The sequence below is a fragment of the Prunus mume genome, linkage group LG2, assembly GCF_029339155.1.
Source record: "Prunus mume cultivar Tortuosa linkage group LG2, ASM2933915v1, whole genome shotgun sequence".
Lineage (NCBI taxonomy): Eukaryota > Viridiplantae > Streptophyta > Magnoliopsida > Rosales > Rosaceae > Prunus > Prunus mume.
Window position 1 is genome coordinate 3,030,887 of NC_142699.1, and position 7,737 is coordinate 3,038,623.

Sequence of the window (7,737 nt, forward strand, 5' to 3'; positions counted from 1 at the left end):
TGGAGCAAATAATATAGAATTGATGGACCATCTGAACGAATAATTTAATTGAGGGACCAATGTAAATCGGGTATAAGTTTGAGGACCATTTGAGTAATTTATCCTTAAAATTATTTAACATTTTCTTTTCTTTTATGATTTATTAACACTTTAAAAAAAGTTGTTAATTAAACTTTCTTTATTGAAATACACTTCATTGATTTAATTGATGTGACACATGATATGAACAAGCCACGTCATGCAGTGTAGAAATGTGAGATAAAAATGTGGTAAGTATAGCATTACTCTATGCAAAATAATGGAGTAGGACAATGAATATAGAGAACCAGAGAATCGGATATTAACAACTGATTGCTCGTAAGCTTCAATACAACAATATAGCCCATTCTAAACTGGCTATTTCTAACTGGAAATGCACTTCTACACAACAACACACAACTCTTGAAGTAATTCCAAAAGATATCTAGACACAACACTTGACTTCTAAGAGTACAACTTTTCATATAACTAAGAGACATTGGAACTTTGTAGCTAGGAACGTATAAAACTGACAATAGAATGCAGAGGAATAAAAAACTGAACATGAAACAGAGGAGCTTCTTTTTCTCTCGGTCTACTTCTATGTCGTATATTCTGGAGGAGACTTGCTCTCCCTCAAAAGTCTTCCACGGATATACACTTTATTAAAAGTCGGAAGTACAAGGCTTCTCTTGCAGAAGTCAAACCTTCATATCAACCACGCACTTAAATATTTGTGGAGTTGTGTTGTGCACTCCTCCTCTCTAACCAACAACAATTTAATAGAACAACTGACAGATATTTGTGGTTTTGTTTGCTTAAAATATATATATATATATATATATCCTCCTTTTTCCACCGTTCTTCTTCTCTGTCTCTCTGCGTCCATTACGCGTTGATAGAATCATGAGGACCTTTTCTTTTATGGGCTGAAAATGCTCAAGGAGCTTGACCTTGACTTAGGTATTACAATATTATCTGTGCTGCAACACCCAAACCACTACCACAAAAAATAATCACGAAACAAATCGTTGGGACTCTGCGTATTCTTCAACAATATTAACAACTTATTGTCTAAGCTTCAGTACAACAATATAGCCCACTACACTGGCTGTTTATAACTAGAATTCTACACAACAACACACAACTCTTGAATTAATTCCAAGAGATATAGAATTGTCCCAAAAAAAAAAAAAAGAGATATATAGACACAACACTTGACTTCTAAAGAGTACAAATTTGCATATATAACTAAGAGACACAACTCTTCACTTTAGGAACAATTCACATCACATTAATTGGTTGGGTCAATCTTCCCCTCTGTAATTTCGTGCTGGTTTCTTCTCTTTTTTCCTGCCTTGTTCCCTTTCCCTAGCCCTTGCAAACTCCTTGCCGTGTATCTTGTAGAAAACAGAATGAAACAAATACCAGAATCAACAAAGTCAGAGTGACAACCAAGCCTCAAAACACACACTCAATGATCTCACACAGACACAGGAGAAATAGAAGGAAGAAGACTGGAGCAAAAACAAGTAAGCTTCATTCAATCTAATCAAAATAGCAACGGCTCCAATACAAGTAGAGGCAACGCCTCTTTTGAGAGAGTGAGACTTTTTAGCAAAAAGTGAAAACATCCTAGAGACAGTTAGCATGACTTATTGAGGCAATAAACAAAACATATCATACATAAAAGGGTATTTCATACCCCTAACTTGTATACCTAATTATTAATTTACCTCCTGACCTTTTTTTAAGAAAATTAAGGATTCAATTAATTTTATTCTCAATGTTCCTGCCGTCTAAATCATCAACATTTCATCTAATTTGCCATTAAATCATTGAAAAAAAAATTAAAGAAAAGAGAAATTTTAAAAATTTGAAAAAAAACCCTCCCCACAGCTGTAACTCAGATTTGATTATCAATTAATCATTAACAATTGTTGCTGCTCTAAAGGAGAGAACCAACGTATTACCAACACCAGGTGGAGGTTCTGTCAGTTCCAGGTCAGGATCATCTCCCCATATGAATTCCATCATTTTTGCTGAACCTCGCATATCTTCATGTCTCAGAATGACTTCAATATTCTTTCTCAGTAGTCTGAGTCTATCATGAAGATCTGCGAGGACAACTTGACCACCTAGAAGAGCTGCAATGATTCTCTTACTGGCTATATGCTGTCGTTATTTTCTTCTTCCTAAACCTACACACCCAATCACCACAGCCAACCCCTCATCTCACTGACCCAGAACAATAACTCCCCATCCCCAGCTCAGCGATTCCAATGCTCTCTCTCTGCAAAAATGTTCAGTTTTTTTTGTTGGACCTTCTAGCTCTACCCAAATCCTCTGCTGCTTCAACAACAACCAATAAAACAAAGCATCACCCAAATTCTAGATTGAAATCCTAGCAGGAGTAACAACCCCATTCCCCGCCCTAGATCCGAACCCTACCAACCAGCATGGCAATGTCCACCATCGCCACCTCTCTCTCTCGAACAGACCCATGAAAATTACACCAGCGGGTTGCAGGGTCGCAGGGTTGGTGGATGCGAAGAGCTAACGAGGGTGGATATGGCTGGGGAGGCACAAATGGGTATTGGGTCACACATAGAGAGAGAGAGAGAGTGTGTGTGGGTGTGTGGTGGTTGCGGGAAGGTAACCCCTCTGTTTATAAAATAATTTATTTTTCTTCATTTTTTAGGTCATGTTATTTTATCGTAAAATATTTAATTTGTTGTAAAGTCTTGAATGAAGCCGACACATTTGGAAATAATGAAGAACATCATGATGAAGCTTGTCTGCCATCATTCCTTGAGAGCAAACTATACATCCACTGAAGGCAATAATCTTTGCCTATAAAATAAGGCCTCCTTCTCATTTGTAATAGATAGAACAAAAGATTCAATGAAAGCATCAGAACAGCATTTCTATTGCTATTTGATTTCTCTATATTCTCTCCATAATTTCTCTTTAGTTTTATAACACGTTATCAGCACGAATTCGCTTTCAAAATACCAGCTGAATTCATAAACCCCATCTGCTTCGATACCTTCCTTCCTCAAATTTCCAGCAATTAACCTCTCAACTGTAGCAGAGAGTATATTCCTCTCTAAAACATGTCTACAAACATGTAAAGAAAAAAAAAATTCGACTCCACCCGCTTCAACTCCGGTGTCAGCAGCACCCAATCTGACAGCCGCTCTGGCTCCAGCTCCTAGCAAGAACATGTCGATGCAGATCCCAGAGCAGCAACATATCAGAAAGGAGGAGAAGTGCTAAAGCCTCTTTTGATGAGCCATCTTCAACTTGAGTGGTAAAAAGCCAGATTATCTTGGGGTGTAGAAAATCAACAGGGTCAAAGAAGGAAGGCTGTAAGCCACTAAGCTTGTGAGGGAGGAGGGCCATGTGAGAGGAAATTTACTGGCAAGATTTGTGCAATTTTAGAAAGAATGGTGCTGTTTGAAACAAAACCCAACTTCCACGACAAGCTTTACCAATTCCCTCTTCAATGGCTCGAAACAAGATAATCCACTTCACGGATTTAAGAACCAGACTTGGTTCACAAAATAAGCGATAAGATCTCTGCTCCCTTATCTTCTCTATTATTTTAATATTATATAATTATATTGATCATAAAAAGAAAGTAAAGGTGTACAGGAGGAACTTGTGCAGGTTCATTTTCATCCACTTTATTTATGAAATTATGGAGCAGACAAACGTGAAGGAAGACTAGCACTATGGTTTGTCTCTACTTTTCTAGTTGTAGGGGCTTTTTTCATCCGGCAGCTACAAACGGACCTGGGCTGCCGTAAAGAGCAAAATGGAAGAAATTGCCCCTTGAGCCTGAGTTCGAAGATCAAGCCCCAAGAATGCTTCGAAAGGATAGTAGGGCCTTAGGAAACACTTTGGTTACCTTCACCAATGAAAATAACAGCAGCTTACAGATAAATTTTTAGCTTGGCATGAGAAGCTTGTGGCATGGGAGCAAAATTGTCATGAGTTTAGCACTGAAGAGAAAATTAAGTGTTCCTAGGAGAAAGATGGGCTATTAAGGTTGGAGAGAAAGGATTTTGCAGAGAGGTTTGGTTGAGCATGAGGGAAAAGAGAGAAAAATGTGGCTTGAGTGTTTTAAAGCTTGACAGAGACTCACAAGTGTCGAACAGCTACCAAGAGGAAAAACTAAGGAAAAGTATAAGCTGAGCACGAATTGATGCGTTTTGGGAGTAAGAGAGGAAGCTTGCTCTCGATGTGGTTGATGCTTGTTGGGTAAAAGAGGCCCTTTTATAGCCTGGAAGCTGACATTTTCCAAGAAACCCTAATGGTTTCTATCCAATTTGGACAAGTCTTTCCCTTCCTTTCTCCCCTCATATCTTCAATCATCCTTTTTTTTTTAGTGAAATCCACTCTGCCCATTTGCACAAAATCAGGGATTTTTGGGAGCTCAAGGCCCCTTTTCCCCGGCTTTTTCAGGACTCCTATTCTCAGCCATCTTTCTTCCTTCTTTTCTCCCATCTTCCAAGGCTAGGTCTGATGAGGGAAAGAAATGGGTATGCATGCTGGTTCAAAGGGTGATCTGCGCTCCAATATCCCTTGGTCATTTGGAAGTTTCTTGCTTGAAAACTTGCTCATTCCCTCCCAACAACCAGCGTGGTCTTCATGCTTCTTCGTGGCTTCTGTTTTCTAGCGAAGTGTTGATGGTTTTGCAAGTCTTTATTTTATTTATGTGGGTCTTCTAGAACAACGGATTGGCTTATCAAATAAATGGGTCAACTTCACCAAGGTTTGGCTTGAGGTGTTGGGCTTTTTGGTTGAGTCAATAGGCTATTTTGGTTGGGATATTTTCTCTTTGTGCTCACCCACATGTTTGGGCCTAAGAAATGAGTTTGGGTTCCGAGGCTCCCAAGCAACCCGGAACCTCCATTTCTCGGCTCATCAATGAGCCTCATGACAACTTATTACCATTCATACCACAATTCACTCAAACAAGCCTCATGCATCTTGCGTGGCTTGGGCCCACTTAAGCTTGTAGCTTGGTGTGTTGCTTATTTGCTTGGCGTGGCATGTGTGCAAGTGCATATGAAGAACTTTCCCGTGCCCAAATCGGGTTTCTTCTCGATAAGGTATCGCATTGGGCTGAGAATTTATTTGGGCCAAACTGTGGATTTTTTTGGGCCTCAACACTAGTTACATATATTAATATAATAATATTATATTATTTGATCGTGGTGTTGATAAAAATCCACAAATAATTGCCTTTACTTTATTCATATATATAGTATTTCGATGGATGGTTTCACCTCCTATATTTTTAGTGGTGGTTTTACCACCATATTTATTTTATTTATTGTATGGTGTAGGTTTATTACTCGAATAATGCTACTCTTACCACATTTGTATACCACATCTCTACCATCTTATATGGCAGCTGAGTTGGACAGCTACATCAATTAAAATCATTTAATATTTTATTTTATTTTATGATTTATTCTAGTATTTGTTTTTCTAATTGTCTTAATTAAAATACACTTCATTGATTTAATTGATGTGGCATATAATATGCACATGTCACATCATGTGGTATAGAAATGTGGGATAAAAAATGTGGTAAGTGTAGCATTACTCTTATTACTCATATAAAAAGGGAATATACCCACTTTGTATGACACAATGTTTCTGGCATAAACAAGGAATGTTGGGTTTCTCCATATTTACATATTCAATTGTGCCCCCTTATTGCACATTTACGGAGACCAACATGTTATCTTTAAGGGTTATTAAATGTATGGAGCATAGTGCCAAAAGCGATTCCCTAAAAATGTATAAATAGCTGGGTTAAAGCTATATAATGTGTCATAAAGTATAATCCATTAAATAAAATCATTGAAAGGATTGCAATTGCATGAAGCAAGTCCTTGAATGACACGTGTTTGAAGCACAAAACCTGTATTCAACACTAAATACGCATAAATTGCCTCTCAGTGAGTACAGTAATTATAATGTGTTTGCAACACATTAAAACTCCTGAAGAGTTCAAGAAATATTTGTCTGGACCTGAAGATTGAGCGTTATGCCAACGAGATTTTTGCTTATACTAAGAAAGTATTGAAGCATTTTTATGTGGGTTATCCGTTTGGCACTTAAATATTTTTCCGCATAACACCATATACGGGCATATTCTTTTCAAGTAAACTTACAAATAGCCCTAATTTTGTGGGATATGCGGACTCTGGAAATTTCTATGGTCATTTACTGGAAAAAGCTAGTCATGAAGATTTCAGGGGAAGATATTCTTGGGAGCATCTAAAAATATTACAAGACTGACTCACGAGCGTGTCAACTATGATATTGAAAGATGATCAACAGTATGGCTTAAAGATATTTTGCCAAGCATCGAGGGAGTGTGCTGTCAATAAAGATCTTCACACACTGTACTCTTTTTGCTTCATTCAGGTTTTTATTCCCACTGGATTTTTCTGACAAGGTTTTAACGAGGCAGTGTTGCACGCCTGTCAAAATACACAGAATTTTATGTTATGTATGGTTATGTACTCTTTTTCCCTTTGACCATTTTTTTGTCTCACTGAGTTTTTACTGTTAAGGTTTTTAACGAGGCATATTCCATACATGGTGGTCTCCAAGGGGGAGTGTTGTAAAGTCTTGAATGAAGCCCACACATTTAGAAATAATGAAGAAGCTTGTCTACCATCATTCCTTAAGAGCAAACTATACATCCATAGGAGGCAATAATCTTTGCCTACAAAATGAGGCCTTCTTCTCATTTGTAATAGATAGAACAAAAGATTCAATGAAAGCATCAGAACAGCATTCGCTATTTGATTTCTCTATATTCTCTCCATAATTTCTCTTTAGTTTTATAACATAATTATTTTTAGGGGTTCTTCGATCTAAGTCCAAAATCTCTAGCCGTCATTGGATTTAGTCCACACCTTTTTTGCTGTGGATTTAGGTCCATTGACTTTTATTAATTTTTTCTTGTGTCAATTTTACCCTTTGAGGTAAATAAGAAAAGAACATTAATTGAAAATCCAAATTAATGTATCGATTCTTTCCTTCTAAATGGATTCCATATTTTAAATTTTGAATCTTTCTATTGCCACCATGACACATCTGTTCCACACACACACACATGTACAAAATCGTCAAGTAAAATACTTTAACAATTAACTATTACAATATTTACCTAATATATAGATAAAATATAATTTAAGTCATGAAAGCAATGACCCACATATTTTATCTTACAATGAAAATTAAGACCCATAGACAAGCACCAACATAAAAATGTACCTATCCATAAGGTTGATTTGTGAGGTTTCAAGCGTAAGAACAAATAAAAAAAGTTTATATAAAAAAATGAAAGTAGGAGTATTATTGATGATGTCTTCCCAACAAATATTTACCTCATTACTAGGTAAATATGAGATAATATATATAAATATGAGATAATATACCTAATTATTAGGTAAATATAAGATAATGTACCTAACTACTAGGTAAATATAAGATAATATACCTAAATATTAGGTAAATATAAGATAATATGCCTCATTACTAGGTAAATATAAGCTTAATATACCTAATTATTCGATAAATATAAGAGAATGTAACTACTTACTAGGTAAATATAAGATAATATACCTAAATACTAGGTAAATAAAGACAGATCACAAACAACCAACATACATGGAATTGTAGGAT